Source organism: Carassius auratus, unplaced genomic scaffold, assembly GCF_003368295.1.
Source record: "Carassius auratus strain Wakin unplaced genomic scaffold, ASM336829v1 scaf_tig00035191, whole genome shotgun sequence".
In the NCBI taxonomy this organism is placed as follows: Eukaryota; Metazoa; Chordata; class Actinopteri; order Cypriniformes; family Cyprinidae; genus Carassius; species Carassius auratus.
The window spans coordinates 3,165-20,882 of record NW_020526210.1 but is presented as its reverse complement, the minus strand read 5'-3'; the positions used below and the strand labels follow the sequence as shown (position 1 = coordinate 20,882).

At 39.0% G+C, this 17,718-nt stretch overlaps 1 long non-coding RNA gene across 1 annotated transcript; it reads right to left on the bottom strand.

The window, feature by feature from the left end:
- Positions 1–12,813: 12,813 nt before the first annotated feature.
- LOC113081884 (uncharacterized) lies at positions 12,814–13,103 on the bottom strand. The gene is made up of 2 exons (XR_003282364.1): positions 13,017–13,103; positions 12,814–12,880 (listed from the first exon to the last, which is right to left on the bottom strand). It is a non-coding gene; the product is annotated as an uncharacterized LOC113081884 (long non-coding RNA).
- Positions 13,104–17,718: the final 4,615 nt, after the last annotated feature.

Below are 17,718 nucleotides of genomic sequence, written 5' to 3'. Positions count from 1 at the left end.
TTACCATTTAAAAAGGAAAATGTGTATCTTCCTAACAACTTCTCTTTGGCAAAACAGCGGATAGTTGGATTGAAGAGGAGATTTCAGAGAGATGAGCAGTTTTATGAGGAGTATGTAGCATTCCTCAAAGAAATGATTAACAAAGGATATGCAGAGCAATTGCCCACTCAGCAGCTGAAAGGAGACAGTGGCAAGGTGTGGTATATTCCTCACCATGGTGTACGTCATCCCAGGAAGAGGAACCTGCGGGTGGTTTTTGATTGTGGTGCGGCATTCAAAGGAACATCATTAAATCAGGTCCTTCTGCAAGGTCCCAATTTTACAAGTACATTGATTGGTGTTCTCCTAAGGTTTAGGCAGGAGTCGGTAGCTGTCATGGGAGACATACAGGCAATGTTTCATCAGGTTAGAGTGGCAGAAGAGGACCGGGATTTCCTCCGTTTTTTTGTAATGGCAGAACGGAGATTTTACAAAAGAAGTGTCAGTGTTTCGTATGACTGTCCATCTTTTTGGGGCTGTCTCCTCTCCAAGTTGCGCTGCCTTTGCGTTGCGAAAAACAGCAGATGATCATCAATGTGAATTCCATGAGGAGGTTGTTCAGACTCTCAAAGATAACTTTTACGTAGATGATTGCCTTAAGAGTGTGGCATCTGAAGAGGAAGCAGTTTCTTTGGTTCAAGATCTTTCCAATCTCTGTCAGCAAGGAGGTTTTACTCTGACAAAATGGATAAGCAACAAGCGCACTGTCCTGCAAACCCTTCCTGAGGAGTGTCGAGCCAAGGAGTGGAAAGAGCTGGATCTGGACAAAGACAGCTTGCCTGTTGAGAGAGCTCTTGGTTTGTTGTGGTGTGCGGAAACTGACTCATTTAAGTTCAAACTGGAGATTCAGGAGAAGTCTTGCACAAGACGTGGAATGTTGTCAGTGTCCAGTTCAGTATACGATCCATTTGGGATCTTGGGACCAGTAGTGTTACCTGCTAAGATCATGCTACAGGAGCTATGCCGGAGGAACTTTGGATGGGATGAGACTGTGCCCTATGAGATATTGTGTGGTTGGACACGGTGGTTGAAGGAACTTAATGCACTCTCTGAATTCAAGTTTGAGAGATGCATTAAGCCCATGAGTTGGGGTTCCTACACACATGCGCAGCTTCATCATTTTTCAGATGCAAGCGAACAGGGATATGGCACAGTCACTTACCTTAGAATCCAGAATAGCAACAGTGAAATTCATGTGTCCTTCCTCATGGGCAAGGCTCGAGTAACACCTTTAAAGGCTATCACTGTTCCCCGCTTGGAGCTAACTGCAGCTGTTCTTGCTGTCCGTGTTGATCTGATGCTAAAGAAAGAGCTGAGGCTCCAGTTGCAAGAATCAGTCTTCTGGACAGACAGCACATCTGTACTCAAGTATGTCATGAATGAGGACAAGCGGTTTCATACTTTTGTTGCCAACAGAGTTTCCATCATCAGGGAAGCCACAGAGACATCACAGTGGCGATATGTTGGCACAAAGGAGAATCCAGCTGACGATGCATCCAGAGGAAGGAGGGCTGGAGATTTTATCAAGAACAACAGATGGATAGAAGGACCCAAGTTTCTGTACAAACCAGAAGAGGATTGGCCTGTAAATATGGTGGACACTGTAGTAGGGGTTGAGGACCTAGAGGTCAAGAAGGAAGCATTTGTCAATGTGGTAAATACTCAAGGCTCACTGAAGGATACAAATAGGTTGATTGCTTACTTTTCAGATTGGAGAAGACTTCGAGTATCAGTTGCCTGGTTGCTTAAGTTGAAGAGGATGTTGTTGAGAAGGATTTGCAAGAGGAGAGAGTCCGATACTGCTGAAGCCAACAAACAGAATGTCCTAGAGCAAGGGAATCGGATAGCTAAAGGTACAACAGGAGGACAAACCTTGTCGGCAGAGGATCTTATGGAAGCCGAGATGGCTATAATTTGGTATTGCCAACAGCAAAGATTCTCTGAGGAAATCGCTGCTTTGTCTTCTGGAAAGGATACAGTAAGCAAACAGAGTGCCATTTATAAGTTGGATCCATGGTTAGATAATGGGCTTCTGAGAGTTGGAGGGCGGCTGACACGGGGTTCGTTGCCAGAAGACACAAAACATCCGCTACTCCTCTGTAAAGATCAGCATGTGGCTACCCTTATACTGAAAGATTTACATCAACAGCTTGGCCATAGTGGGCGTAATCACATGTTGTCTGCTTTAAGAAGAAGGTATTGGATTACAGGTGCAGCCTCAGCTGTGAGGAAGGTCGTAGCAGAATGCTGCTTCTGTAAAAAATATAATGGGAGGATGATGGGGCAGAAGATGGCTGATCTGCCTAAGGAGAGGATTATGCCAGACTATCCGCCGTTTACCAACACAGGCATTGACTATTTTGGACCAATAGAGGTGAAGAAGGGAAGAGGTACAGTGAAACGCTATGGTGTCATATTCACCTGCTTGGCCAGTAGAGCCGTTCATCTTGAACTTGCCAATTCTCTTGACACAGATGCCTGCATTAATGCTCTGCGCCGATTTATCAGTAGAAGAGGGCAAGTGGAGCATCTTCTTTCAGATAATGGCACAAATTTTATAGGAGCAGAGAGGGAACTTCGGGAGGCACTTTTATCATTGAATCAGGCTAAGATTCAACGAGTGTTATGTCAGAAGGGCATTAAGTGGAGTTTCAACCCTCCAGCTGGATCTCATTATGGTGGGGTTTGGGAGCGGGTCATCCGCATGTTGAGGAAGATCCTCACTGCAGTATTTCAACAGCAGACGCTTGATGATGACAGTTTCCATACAGTCTTGTGTGAAGCGGAGGCAATCTTGAATGATCGACCAATCACCAAATTGTCTGACGATCCAATGGATCTTGAAGCTCTCACTCCCAATCATATTCTGTTGTTAAAGGGAAAACCATCCTTATCTCCTGGATTGTTCGATGTTCATGACTTATACATAAAAAGAAGGTGGAAACAGGTTCAGTACATATCAGACCTCTTTTGGAAGAGATGGGTTAGGGAATACCTACCGTTGTTGCAGGAAAGGCAGAAATGGAACAAGATAAAAAATAGCCTCAAATCTGGAGACATTGTGGCCATTATGGATCCAACGGCACCTCGAGGATCCTGGCCACTTGGAAGAGTTTTGGAAACATTCCCTGACAAGAAAGGGCTGGTGCGCTCTGTTCGCTTACAAACTAAGTCAAGTGTTATTGATAGGCCTGTAGCAAAACTTTGTTTTTTGCATGAGTCTATGGGTTAAGGGGTTTGTTACAAGCATCGTGTGTGTATGATGCTTGATATTTCTATTTGTTTATGGCTCTCTGTTATGTGTTGGGAATTGGTATGTTGATTTATCCCAATTAGGGGCCGGTATGTAAGAGCCATTTTGGTCTTATGTACAAGTACGTCCAGTAGGGGTCACTCTTGCTTAATTGTTCACAATATATAGGTGGGAACCTTCCTTCAGGTAGCAGGTGTTGCTGGAGGGAAGGTGTACACCGTTTTTGACCGCTACGCTAGGTTGTTTGTATGATGTAATGGTAAAATAAATCTACAACAATGAGCAATATTAACATCTTGTGTGGACATTCCATTTAATAGTAACCCAAGCATGCGCGTCCATTACAAGCACCATCCAGCATCCCTCAGCAGCTTAAAGTATTAGACTTGGCTGCTTACAGCGACGATAATACTTTTTTGCCAAAACCCCCCCCCACCCCCCAAAACAACGATTTTATTCAAACATATCTAGTGATGGGCGGTCTCAAAACACTGCTTCATGAAGCTTAGAAGCTTTACGAATCTTTTGTTTCAAATCATTTGCTCAGAACGTGTATCAAACTGCAAAAGTCACATGAACCATTGAAATTTCAAAACACTTATGACGTAACGAAGCCTCATTTACTGAAATCATGTGACTTTGGCAGTTTGATATGGTCTGATTTGAACTGAAAGATTAATAAAGCTTCGAAGCTTCATGAAGCAGTGTCATCCATCACGAGATATTGTTGAATAGTCATTATTTTGTTTTTTGGCACACAAAAAGTATTTTCATTGCTTCATTACACTAAGGTTGAACCACTGTAGTCACATAAACTGTTTTAAATATGTTTTTAGTACCTTTCTGGGCATTGGAAAAGGAAATGATCTTGCTAGCAATGTAGGCATCACTGGGCCATCAGGTTTTATAAAAAATATCTTAATGTGTGTTGTGAAGATGAACAAAGGTCTTAAGGGTGTGGAATGACATGAGGGTGAGAAATGACAGAATTTTCACTTTTGGGTGAACTGTTTTAATATGAGCATGTTGGTCATGTTTCGGTTATAACGCAGTTTGAATATTTCTTTGTGTCTAGGTCCATGATGGCCAATATGTTCCAAGTAATAAAAAAGAAATCATGCCAAAATTTCATATCCATAAAAAAAAAAATGAAATCATTTTAAAAGAAATAAAAAGGAGTTCAAAATAATAGACTTTTTATGTAATTTTTTAATGTAAATTTGAAACATTTTGATCTGTTTTTTTTTTAGATTTAAAATTTTTTATTTTTTGTATTTTTTTGGTGAATTAAGTTATGCATTATATAACACTTTATGCAGTTAAAGTTAAGTCAGCAATAGGGAAAATATATTGCATGCTATCATTTTACATACTTTAAATATAGCAAATACACATGCTTTTTTCAAAGAATTGCTTTGCACATTAAACTACTTGAATGTGTGCATTTGCTATTTAAATAATTATTAAATGCCATATACAATGTATTAAAAATGCAGTATATAATATATTTTTTGTAAAAATGCAGTATTCAAAATATAAAAAAACTGTACATTTTACAGTAAAATACTGGCAGCAGGGTTGCCAGCCAGTTACTGTAAATTTTACAGTAGTCTTACTGTAATTTAATTTACAGAATTTTACTGTTATTGAGAATACAGTAAAAATCTGTAAATTAAATTACAGTACGACTACTGTAAAATTTACAGTAACTGGCTGGCAACCCTGCTGCCAGTATTTTACTGTAAAATTTACAGTAATTTTGTACTGGAACAACATATGATCCCCGGTAGATTATGAGCTTTATTCAATGTTAAATGCGTCTAATGTAAGTTTGATTATCATATTCTGTGGCATTTAAAGCCATATATTCGGCTTCACATGTGGATAAAGCAACAGTTTGTTGTTTCTTAGACTTCCAAGAAATAACAGGGCCATTCTTAGACAAACTGAAACAGTATCCAGTAATACTATGCCTGTCATTCAAGTCTGCTGCCCAGTCTGCGTCGCTATAAGCCACAAGTTCAAGATCTACATCACTTCTATTATAACATAATTCCAAGTCTGCTGTACCTTTCAAATACCTCAACACATGTTTAGCAGCCACCCAATGTTGTTCTTTTGGTGCCCTTAGATATTGTGACAATTTACTAACAATGAAGCTCAAATCGGAACGAGTACTTGTCATCATATAGATTAAACTGCCAATCACTTCTCGATACCTCTTTAGGTCAACAGGTTCACCATCATTGTCAAATTTTACTTTGATTTCACATGGGGTTGATCTTGGTTTGCAGTGAGTCATATCAAATCTCTCCAAAAAATTTTAAAAATGTATCTTTCCTGATTCATTTTTACTTTACCATGTTCTTGCGTAAAGTCAATGCCTAAGAAATGTTGAAGTTTTCCCAGATCTTTAACTTTGAATTTAATTCCCAACATTTCCTTCACGTCTCTGAGTATTTGATCATTACTCGCTGCAATGAGAAGATCATCAACCCAAATAATCAGTATGACTCTTTCTTTATCAGTTTGTTTACTGTAAACACAATAATCTGCTGAATTTTGAACAAAGTCATTTTCAATTAAGAAATCATGCAACATCTTGTTCCAATTTCGTCCTGATTATTTCAGACCATACAGTGATTTATTGAGCTTACATACCAATTCTTCTCCTGTTTTTGACTCAACTTCAAATCCTTCAGTTTGCTTCATATAAATTTCACAATCTATAGGAGCATGCAGATATGCAGTTTTAACATCCATCTGATGTAAACTCAAATCATATTGTGCTGCAAGCTGCATCAAAACACGCACTGAAGTCATATCGGCAGTAGGTGAAAAAGTCTCATTATAATCAATACCTGCCACTTGACTATAACCCTTTGCCACATACCTGGCTTTATATACTCTCCCATCAGGATTTTCCTTTATAGCATAAACCCATCTTCTCCCTACTGCCTGTTTACCTTCTGATAGGGTTGTTAATGTGAAAGTGTTATTCTCTTTCAGAGAGTTCATCTCATCCTCCATAGCTTCAACCCACTGCTCTGATTTTAAAGAGCCCAAGGCTTCCTTCAGTGTCCGGGGAGCACCACATGCAACACGATAGCAATAGTCAACAGTCAATGGCTGATCTATAACATCTTTATCTTCATAATCATAATCTGCAAAGTACTGAGGGGGTCTTCTTTCTCTTTTTGGATATCTAGTACCTGGATCACTCTCTTTTTCACCCTTTGCACGGACTTCACCTTCAACTTTCATTTCTTGTGGAATTACTTTAGTCCGGTCTAGTTTTGGTAATAAGGTTTCAACCTCCTTCTGGTATTCCAAATATTCATCCACATCCTCCACTGTCTGAGTATCCCTTTCATTTGTACCTTTTGTGACAAACTTCACCAGTCTACTCTTAAGTACTCTCCCCGTGTCTGGATAGAAAACAAGATAAGCAGGGCTATTTTTGTCATAACCAACAAATATACCCTTGTCACATCGCGCATCCAACTTTTTCTTGTTATACTTGTATGCATAGCACTCTAACCCAAACGCTCTCATTTTGGATAGATCAGGCTTCTTTCCAGTTATCAGGTAGTATGGAGTTTGTCCCAGACGTCTATTATAACATCTGTTTCTAATTATAGCAGCGGTTTGTACCGCATATGTCCACAACTCCTTTGGTAACTTACTCTCAATGAGCATACATCTTGCCATTTCAAACAAAGTCCTCCAAGCTCTTTCAGCTGTCCCATTTTGATGGGGTGAATAAGGAGCTGAGGTTTCATGTCTAATGGCATTCTTGCGGAGCAATGACTGAAATACGGAAGATGTCAATTCTGTTCCATTATCTGATCATATACAGTATTGTTCAAAATAATAGCAGTACAATGTGACTAACCAGAATAATCAAGGTTTTTAGTATATTTTTTATTGCTACGTGGCAAACAAGTTACCTGTAGGTTCAGTAGATTGTCAGAAAACAAACAAGACCCAGTATTCATATATGCACGATATGCACGCTCTTAAGGCTGTGCAATTGGGCAATTAGTTGAAAGGGGTGTGTTCAAAAAAATAGCAGTGTCTACCTTTGACTGTACAAACTCAAAACTATTTTGTACAAACATTTTTTTTTTCTGGGATTTAGCAATCCTGTGAATCACTAAACTAATATTTAGTTGTATGACCACAGTTTTTTAAAACTGCTTGACATCTGTGTGGCATGGAGTCAACCAACTTGTGGCACCTCTCAGCTGTTATTCCACTCCATGATTCTTTAACAACATTCCACAATTCATTCACATTTCTTGGTTTTGCTTCAGAAACAGCATTTTTGGAGATTGGGCTGGCCACTCCATAACATTAATTTTGTTGGTTTGGAACCAAGACTTTGCCCGTTTACTAGTGTGTTTTGGGTCATTGTCTTGTTGAAACAACCATTTCAAGGGCATGTCCTCTTCAGCATAGGGCAACATGACCTCTTCAAGTATTTTAACATATGCAAACTGATCCATGATCCCTGGTATGCGATAAATAGGCCCAACACCATAGTAGGAGAAACATGCCCATATCATGATGATTGCACCTCCATGCTTCACTGTCTTCACTGTGTACTGTGGCTTGAATTCAGAGTTTGGGGGTCGTCTCACAAACTGCCTGTGGCCCTTGGACCCAAAAAGAACAATTTTACTCTCATCAGTCCACAAAATGTTCCTCCATTTCTCTTTAGGCCAGTTGATGTGTTCTTTGGCAAATTGTAACCTCTTCTGCACATGCCTTTTTTTTAACAGAGGGACTTTGCGGGGGATTTTTGAAAATAGATTAGCTTCACACAAGACGTCTTCTAACTGTCACAGTACTTCCAGGTAACTCCAGACTGTCTTTGATCATCCTGGAGGTGATCATTGGCTGAGCCTTTGCCATTCTGGTTATTCTTCTATCCATTTTGATTCTTGTCTTCCGTTTTCTTCCACGTCTCTCTGGTTTTGCTCTCCATTTTAAGGCATTGGAGATCATTTTAGCTGAACAGCCTATCATTTTTTGCACCTCTTTATAGGTTTTCCCCTCTCTAATCAACTTTTTAATCAAAGTACGCTGTTCTTCTGAACAATGTCTTGAACGACCCATTTTCCTCAGCTTTCAAATGCATGTTCAACAAGTGTTGGCTTCATCCTTAAATAGGGGCCACCTGATTCACACCTGTTTCTTCACAAAATTGATGACCTCAGTGATTGAATGCCACACTGCTATTTTTTTGAACACATCCCTTTCAACTAATTCAACTAATTGCCCAATTGCACAGCCTTAAGAGCGTGCATATCATGAATGCTGGGTCTCATTTGTTTTCTGAGAATCTACTGAACCTACTGGTAACTTGTTTGCCACGTAGCAATAAAAAAATATACGAAAAACCTTGATTATTCTGGTTAGTCACATTGTACTGCTATTATTTTGAACAATACTGTACATGTAATCTTACCATACGGTGCAATATCAGCAATGAATTTCTCGGTGGCTATTTAAAAAAATAGGTAAAGACAGCTCCTGAATAGTCATCTGTGAATGCTAAGGCAAATCTGAAACCATCTTTTCCTGCTGGTTCTATAGGACCAGCCAGATCTGCATGAAGACGTGCAAACACATCTTTTGCTTTCTCATCTAGATCTCCATTTCTGTTCTGAGCAAATTTGCCTTTTACACACACTTCACATTTCAAAATGGATCTGTCAATTTTACCTCTTATTTTCATCCCTTCTGTAACATTCTCCAACTTTAACACATCCTCATAATTACAATGACCCAGTATTTCATGCCATGTCTGAATATCATAGCACGCGTTACACTCAATCTCATTAACAACAGTACTCAAATAAAACAGTCGGTCATACATATGAATATCAAAAGTTGTACCATTTTTGTGAATGAGTCGGTTCTGTCCCTGAAGATTACTGTCGCTCCGTGTGAAATTGCCGTTTTGACAGAAAAGATGTCTTGAGAAAATGATGGCACATAAAGTGCCTACGTCAACATCATGTCCACAATGCGACCATTGCTATTTCTCAAACGCAATTTAGCGGTGCCCTTCTTCATCGCGATTCCACTGGCCCGTTTTCCATCAGCCAGCTCCAGAATGTGGCTCTGTGGCTTGAAACTTAAATCGAAATCAACGAACTTCTCAAGGTCCGTAACGATAGGTTTAGTAACTCAAGAATCCACCATGAGACCTTTCATTTCCACGCCATCATCCGGGACTTTATTCACCTGCTCCACCATAAACGCAAATGTGTGATCCTCCTCTTCGTCCACCGTTTGCTTCACTTTATCCCGCTTTCTTCGACGACAGTGCACGTCTATATGTGAGGTGCTTTTACAGAAACTACACCATTGTCTCCGTTCCCCGCGCTCCCCAGCAACCACCGTGCACTCCGCTGCTTTGTGACCCTTCCGGACGCAATTGTAACAGGTGAGTCTCATACACCAATTATCCCTTCCTTTAATTTTCATTATGCTGTCCTCTCCCGAACTAGCAATGCCGAACTTCTCGGTGCTTTCATAGCTCCTCAGTTTCGCTTTAAAGTCAGCAAATGTTAGTTTTTCATCACTCTGCGTAATAAAAATAGAGAATGGTTTGAAAGTATCGGGCAAACCCTTTAGAATCATGGCAGTCAATAAATCATCGCTCAAAGTCTCTCCCGCATTCCGCAATGCTGTAATTGCAGTCTCTGAACGAATAATGTAATCTGTAACGGTTTCGTTTACACCTTTCTGAAGAGATGTCAACTCCGTATACAAACTTATCACACGTGGCTTCCCCTTACCAGCGTAGTGATCTCTCAAAATCTGCAATGCCTTTCTGCCATCATCCGCAGCCTCTCTCATCACAAGCGACATACTCTTGTCATCTAATAATTGGATCAGAACTGCATATACCTCTTCATTTTTACTGTCGTCTCTCTCCTCCGCACCCTCATCATTCACGGCCGGTGCTTCACTCAATATGATGGATTTCAAACCCAGAAGACGCAAATGTGCCAGGAACTTGGTTTCCCACAGTTCGTAATTCTTTTCCTCTCCGTCGAAACATAAACGATTCCATCGGTTCCCAAACTCTTTACTGGGCCCATAACCTGTTGGCGCTGCCATCTCAATTAGAGCTAGGTTACCGGTACATGACGAAGGATTAAAAGACTCACAACTCAGACATTATCTGGCGTTTAGCCTGCTCTCACAAACAAGAGAGCAGCGGCCTTTTTATTAGTGATTGCTAGAGTTGGGTCCGAGTCCACCTTTGTCGAGTACGAGTCAAGACCAAGTCCACAAACATCGAGTCCAAGTCCGAGTCCGAGTCCAAAAGGGGCCAAGTTGGACTCAAGTCCGAGTTCTTAAAGGCCGAGTCCGAGTCGAGTCCGCCCGAGTCCAGAAAGTAATTAAATTAAAAAAGATTATAAATTGGTATTGTACATTTTTACATTCTATTAATATTTTAACCTTTCAACCCATTAAACCAATGGCAATATAAAAATGTAATAAAAAAAATACCACTGTTACATCTAGTCATTGCCATTGAACATTTTTATTTTATGTCAACAGAACTAGTTTCCTATCAAAAAAGTTTTCAAAGGTTTTATTGTATTACAAGTGCATGAAAATACAAATGAACCTATTTTATTATTGTATCACACTATATTGTCCTCCAGTTAAAGATGACATTTCAGTTATTTAATGCCTCTCCCCCACATTTGACAGAGGTAAAGTGCAGCCAATGAGGAGATCCTTAATGATGACATTATGAATTTCTTGTTGTCTTGGAGAACTTGCATCATAAAGTTGCATTGCTTGTTTGGTCAGTTCTGGTCTTGCAAATCCTGCAATGCTGAGCTGTGCAGCATCTGTTGGTTGCTGCTGCTGTCTTTGGTTATCGGTTGCATCTGTTTTCGGATCACCAGTACACTGAACCGAAAACCGTTTCTTTCGGAGGCGTCCGATTTGAGAACCGATGAACTGATGATACTGCGCATGCGTGTAATTTTTCAAGTATTTTGTTAAACATCGGAAAGTGTGATAAAACTAAAAAAAAAAAAAAAAAAACTAAAAAAAAAAAAAATATATATATATATATACGTTTTTTTTTTAAATAGGGGCTACATGTTTCTAATTTGTATATTGTAGATTATGTATGGGCCAGAGCCATATAGAGAGAGAGTTGCGACAACGGAAGTTCGAAATGTTTGGTTGTCACGTGATTCGTGTAGACTTCAAATAGTTCCAGGAAGTGCGTTGGGGGCCATTCAAACTGATAGAGTGACAGAACTGCGATTTCTGGTAATAAGGAGTCAATAAATGCATTTATTTTATATATTTATACAACACACTGACATATGTATGTAGCATGAGTATGTAGTTACAGCGATGTTGCTTTTAAAATATCAAATCGGGTAATATTTGAGGATTAGTGTTCAATTACTGTTATTTTAAAAACGTATTTCAGGCTAACGTTAAGTTTTATAAACACGGGTTCCTGTTGCCTTTTTACGTTACATATTGTCCATTTTTTCACTGATCTCATGTTAACTCATGTCATATTGATGACTTTCAGGTAGTACAGAGACAGGCTGGTGACAGGTGATTTTCAGCTCGCACCGCACTATGGGTCAATTAACTGTTAGCAGCAGTAATTAGCATGTTAAATAAATGTAAAATGAAGCTTACTGTTTATAATTCTTACAATTACATATAGTAATATAATTATGTATTATAAATAATATACCTATTATATATAGTATAATTCTTACAATACTTATTCATGTACACAATATATTCAGGTTTAAAACAACTTAAGCATACTCGTATATAAACATGTACACTGCCATTCAAAAGTAATGATGCTGAAAATTCAGGTTGGCATCACAGGAGTATATTCCATTTTAAAATAGAAAACAGTTATTTTAAGTTGTAATTATACAATTAACTATTTACAGCAATTCATGAATACATTTCTAATAAATTTAATAGCATGACAAGCATTTTGTATGTGTCCTTTCTTTCATGTTGTCCTTGCATAGTCTCCACCGTGGTTTACTGTGCTGCATGGGGATGCTCCACTCAGTCAGAGAAAGGTGTGCGAATGTATGGCTTCCCAGCTGACAGAGAGGAGAAAATAATGGTTGGCTCAAGTCAGCAGGAGCAATCTAAATACAAATAAAAATTACAACAACAAAAAATTGTTAGGTAATTATACTTACATTTATTTGCACTTTTTTACATTGACAATGTTTTACTAGAAATAAGGAACAAGCAAACCCTTGCAAAACCCAGGGAGCTGAGACTCATGGTGAGACATTGCAGGGAGACATCAGTGTTACCTATAACTGTGCATTTAACCACCATGTGATATGTACTGTATGTGCGTAGACAAAAAAAAAGGTGTGTGTGGAAACTAAACTGAAGTCAGTATGCAGACAAATTGAGGCAAAGCAATTTGTCATGACCAAAAAATTCAAGAGTAGGCTGAGACCAGATGCTATTCACACAATCTTTGTACATTGTCCTGTGGTCAAAAAGAGGAGGGCCCTGCTCCACGATGCACCCCTAGACCTGTGAACATACAAGAAATGCCTACTGATTACAGCTATATTATTTCAGGTGATACATATATAATAAGTACAAACTCGTACTAGTAAAGTGATGTGATATTTTCAATATTTAAAATTAGCAAAACCATGTATTCTACCTCTATCAGTTTCAAAGGTTGAGGAAAAAAGAACGAGGACACTCAGAGAAGAGAAAGTGAGAGTGAAGAAAAAGGACATGGCTAGAGAGGAGAGACAGGGACAGCTGACACTGCCCAGTCAGCCAGCAGCAAGTCAGCCAGCATTCCAGTGAACCATCAGCCAGTTACCTGGGTCTATTTAAAAAATTTAAGAGACAAGAAAAAAAAATAAAGATCAAGCAATGCAAAGGCAGCACTAAGAAAAATAATGAAAATTCAGCTATCAAAAAAAAAGGTCCCCTCAGCTCTCCTGACCTGCATCATCACTGATGCTCCATCACAGAACAGTTCAGTGGCACCACTAATCCTCCACCCACCAGAACCCACAGAATGTTACAGTATGTTACTTTTATACACTAACAAGTTTAAGTATATAATACAGTATTATTATATAATATAGACAGGTAATAGTAAATGAATCACAATGACTAAAAACACTCCACCCATGTTTTTGCAAACTCAATTCACTCTAAATGTATATCAATAGGGTGCATTTTATTATTAAGTGATTTAATACGTGTAATAAGGAACAAACTTTATAACCTCATTTTTACCACTTCCACTCACCGCTGTCACACGTTATATTGAACTAACGTAATAGGCTATGTAACGTTAGCTAACTTTCCCCACCCTGCAAAAAAATGTTTATACTCCTTTTTTTCTAATTGCAAACACGATGGATGAAACTGAATTATGAGAACAGATTTTACAATTATTAGGGTGTTCGTTACTAACTTTATTCAGCTCCAGTCCTAGCCTAATCTGTTAGTTATCTGATAACAAACCTTAAATCTACTCATTTAATGAGTGATTATCTACTAGAAGGTTAATTTGCAATTTATTGTTATTAAGATGTACTGATAATATTCAATCTAATTATTTAAACGTCTTACCTGTTAAAAGTGCGTCGCAAACGGTTTGTTCTGCTGCATCTCTACGGCGCGGCATCGGTTTGCTGCTACTTCCGGGAACTATTGAGAGACTCCACGAGCCGCCATTGCTGTAAAAAAAGCGTTCCATTGGAGTCAATGGAGTTGTCGCAACTCTCACTCTATATGGCTCTGGTATGGGCCAAAGGGGTTTTCAGGGAAGTTGGACAATAATTAAGACTCTAAAGACTCCATGTTTAATATGAATAAGGGATGATTTATGAAATATCTTTACTGTATTTATAGTTAATGATGACAGATTCACAAACTGAGTTTGTAGTAAACAGAACATGAACACGAGTAGAGCAGCTGATGACACTGAACTGCAGCATGTGCCGGTGTCCTGACATTTTATCCTACCCTGTCAGATTTTCCTACCCGGGTTTTGAGCGATTCTCGTTCTCGAGTCAAGAACCAGTTGTATCAGTTTTCAGATCATCAGTAAACTGAACCGAAAACCGTTTCTTTCGGACGCATCCGATTCGAGAACCGAGGAGCTGATGATACTGCGCATTCGTGATTCAGCATGAAGCCGAATGTAGTGATGGCCGATTCGTGAACGAATCGTTCAATTTAACCGGTTCTTCTTAGTGAACCGGTTGAACCAGTTCACCAAATCGAACTGAATCGTTTGAAACGGTTCACGTCTCCAATAAGCATAAATCCACAAATTACTTAAACTGTTAACTTTTTTTAACGTGACTGACACTCCCTCTGAGTCAGAATAAACCAATATCCCGGGGTAATTCATTTACTCAAACAGTACACTGACTGAACTGCTGTGAAGAGAGAACTGAAGATGAACACCCAGCCGAGCCAGATAATGAACGAACACGCCCACTGCTGGAGCAGTTCTCGTTCTCGAGTCAAGAACCGGTTGCTTCGTTTTTCGGATCACCAGTACACTCAACCGAGAATCGTTTCTGTCGGACGCGTCCGAATTGAGAACCGATGAACTGATGATATTGCGCATGAGTGTAATTTTGTAAGTATTTTGTTACATCGGAAAGTGTGATAAAATAACTATATTTTATTTTGATTTTTTTTTTTTTTTTTTTTTTTTAGATTAATGTTTCCAATCTGTATATTGTATATAATGCATAGGCCAAATGGGTTTTCAGGGAAGTTGGACAATAATTAAGACTCTAAAGACTCTTATGTTTACTAGGAATAAGGGATGATTTATGAGATATCTGTACTGTATTTATAGTTAATGATGACATTCACAAATTGAGTTTGTAGTAAACAGAACATGAAACACGAGTAGAGCAGCTGATGACACTGAACTGCAGCACGTGCCGGTTAGAGCGATTCTCGTTCTCGAGTCAAGAACCGGTTGCATCGGTTTTCGGATCATCAGTACACTCAACCGAGAATCGTTTCTGTCGGACGCGTCCGAATTGAGAACCGATGAACTGATGATACTGCGCATGCGCGATTCAGCGTGAAGCCAACTGACTCACAGCATGTCTGAACCGAAGGGATTCTTTTGGTGATTGATTCTGATTCTGTACTAGTGATGTTATGAGCGCGAGTATTTCACTGCGGTCAAGCCAGCCGCCAAGTAGAAAAGCACGGTCAATCTAGCCGCCACGTTATTTCGAGGGTCGCGTATAAACTACGTATTACGGTAACAACGTCAGAGAACTGATCTGAATGGAGTGCTCTTCCAGCGAACGCTACTTTTTTCCCCCAACACACAGTCCGTTACTGTCTGATGCTGAATACCAAAATAAAAACCCTCTAATACTCATATTACAAAATAAGAACAATAATATATGCTTGTTGCATCTCTACATTCGAAAAGCTATACAAATAAAAGTTCTAGAATGAACAGACAGAAAGTACAGTGTCAGCTGCATGCTGCTGCATCTACTTTAAAAAATCTATAAAAATTAAAGTTATAGATTGCACAGGCCACTTTCACCTCAGATTGAGAGTACACCTTGCCACGATGTCAGATGCATCGTTTCAGGACAGTCCGATGTGGAATTACAATATAAGAGCCTCCCAAATCTCATAAATGGGATGCTGCATCTCTATTTTCAAAAATCTATAAAAATCTAAGTTATAGATTGCACAGGCCACTTTCACCTCAGATTGAGAGTACACCTTGCCACAATGTCAGCTGCATCGTTTCAGGACAGTCTGATGTGGAATTACAAAATAAAAGCCTCTCACATCTAAGAAAAAAAACTGCTGCATCTCTACTTTGAAAAATGTAAATTTAAAAAAGTTATAGATTGCACAGGCCACTTTCACCTCAGATTGAGAGTACACCTTGCCACAATGTCAGATGCATCATTTCAGGACGGTCTGATGTGGAATTACAAAATAAGAGCTTCCCAAATCTCATAAACAAGCTGCTTCATCTCTACTTTCAAAATGATACATTTAAAAAAGTTATGGATTGCACAGGACACTTTCACCTCAGCTTGAGAGTACACCTTGCCACAATGTCAGCTGCATCGTTTCAGGACAGTCTGATGTGTAATTACAAGATAAGAGCCCCCCAAATATAATAAATGAGATGCTACATCTCTATATAAAAAAATCTATAAAAATTAAAGTTATACAATGCACAGGCCACTTTCACCTCAGATTGAGAGTACACCTTACCACAATGTCAGCTGCATCGTATATGGACGGTCTGATGTGGAATTACAAAATAAGAGCCTCCCAAATCTAATAAATAGGATGCTGCATCTCTGTATTCAAAAATCTATAAAAATCTAAGTTATAGATTGCACAGGCCACTTTCACCTCAGATTGAGAGTACACCTTGCCACAATGTCAGCTGCATCGTTTCAGGACGGTCTGATGTGGAATTACAAAATAAGAGCTTCCCAAATCTCATAAACAAGCTGCTTCATTTCTACTTTCAAAATTATATATTTAAAAACGTTATGGATTGCACAGGAAACTTTCACCTCCGCTTGAGAGTACACCTTGCCACAATGTCAGCTGCATCGTTTCAGGACAGTCTGATGTGTAATTACAAGATAAGAGCCCCCCAAATATAATAAATGAGATGCTACATCTATATAAAAAAAAATCTATAAAAATTAAAGTTATACATTGCACAGGCCACTTTCACCTCAGATTGAGAGTACACCTTACCACAATGTCAGCTGCATCGTTTCAGGAAGGTCTGATGTGGAATTACAAAATAAGAGCCTCCCAGATCTCATAAACAAGCTGCTTCATCTCTACTTTCAAAATGATACATTTAAAAAAGTTATGGATTGCACAGGACACTTTCACCTCAGATTGAGAGTACACCTTGCCACAATGTCAGCTGCATCGTTTCAGGACTGTCTAGTGTGTAATTACAAAATAAGAGCCCCCCAAATATAATAAATGAGATGCTACATCTCTATATAAAAAAATCTATAAAAATTAAAGTTATACATTGCACAGGCCACTTTCACCTCAGATTGAGAGTACACCTTACCACAATGTCAGCTGCATCGTTTCAGGAAGGTCTGATGTGGAATTACAAAATAAGAGCCTCCCAGATCTCATAAACAAGCTGCTTCATCTCTACTTTCAAAATGATACATTTAAAAAAGTTATGGATTGCACAGGACACTTTCACCTCAGATTGAGAGTACACCTTGCCACAATGTCAGCTGCATCGTTTCAGGACTGTCTGATGTGTAATTACAAAATAAGAGCCCCCCAAATATAATAAATTAGATGCTACATCTCTATATAAAAAATCTATAAAAATT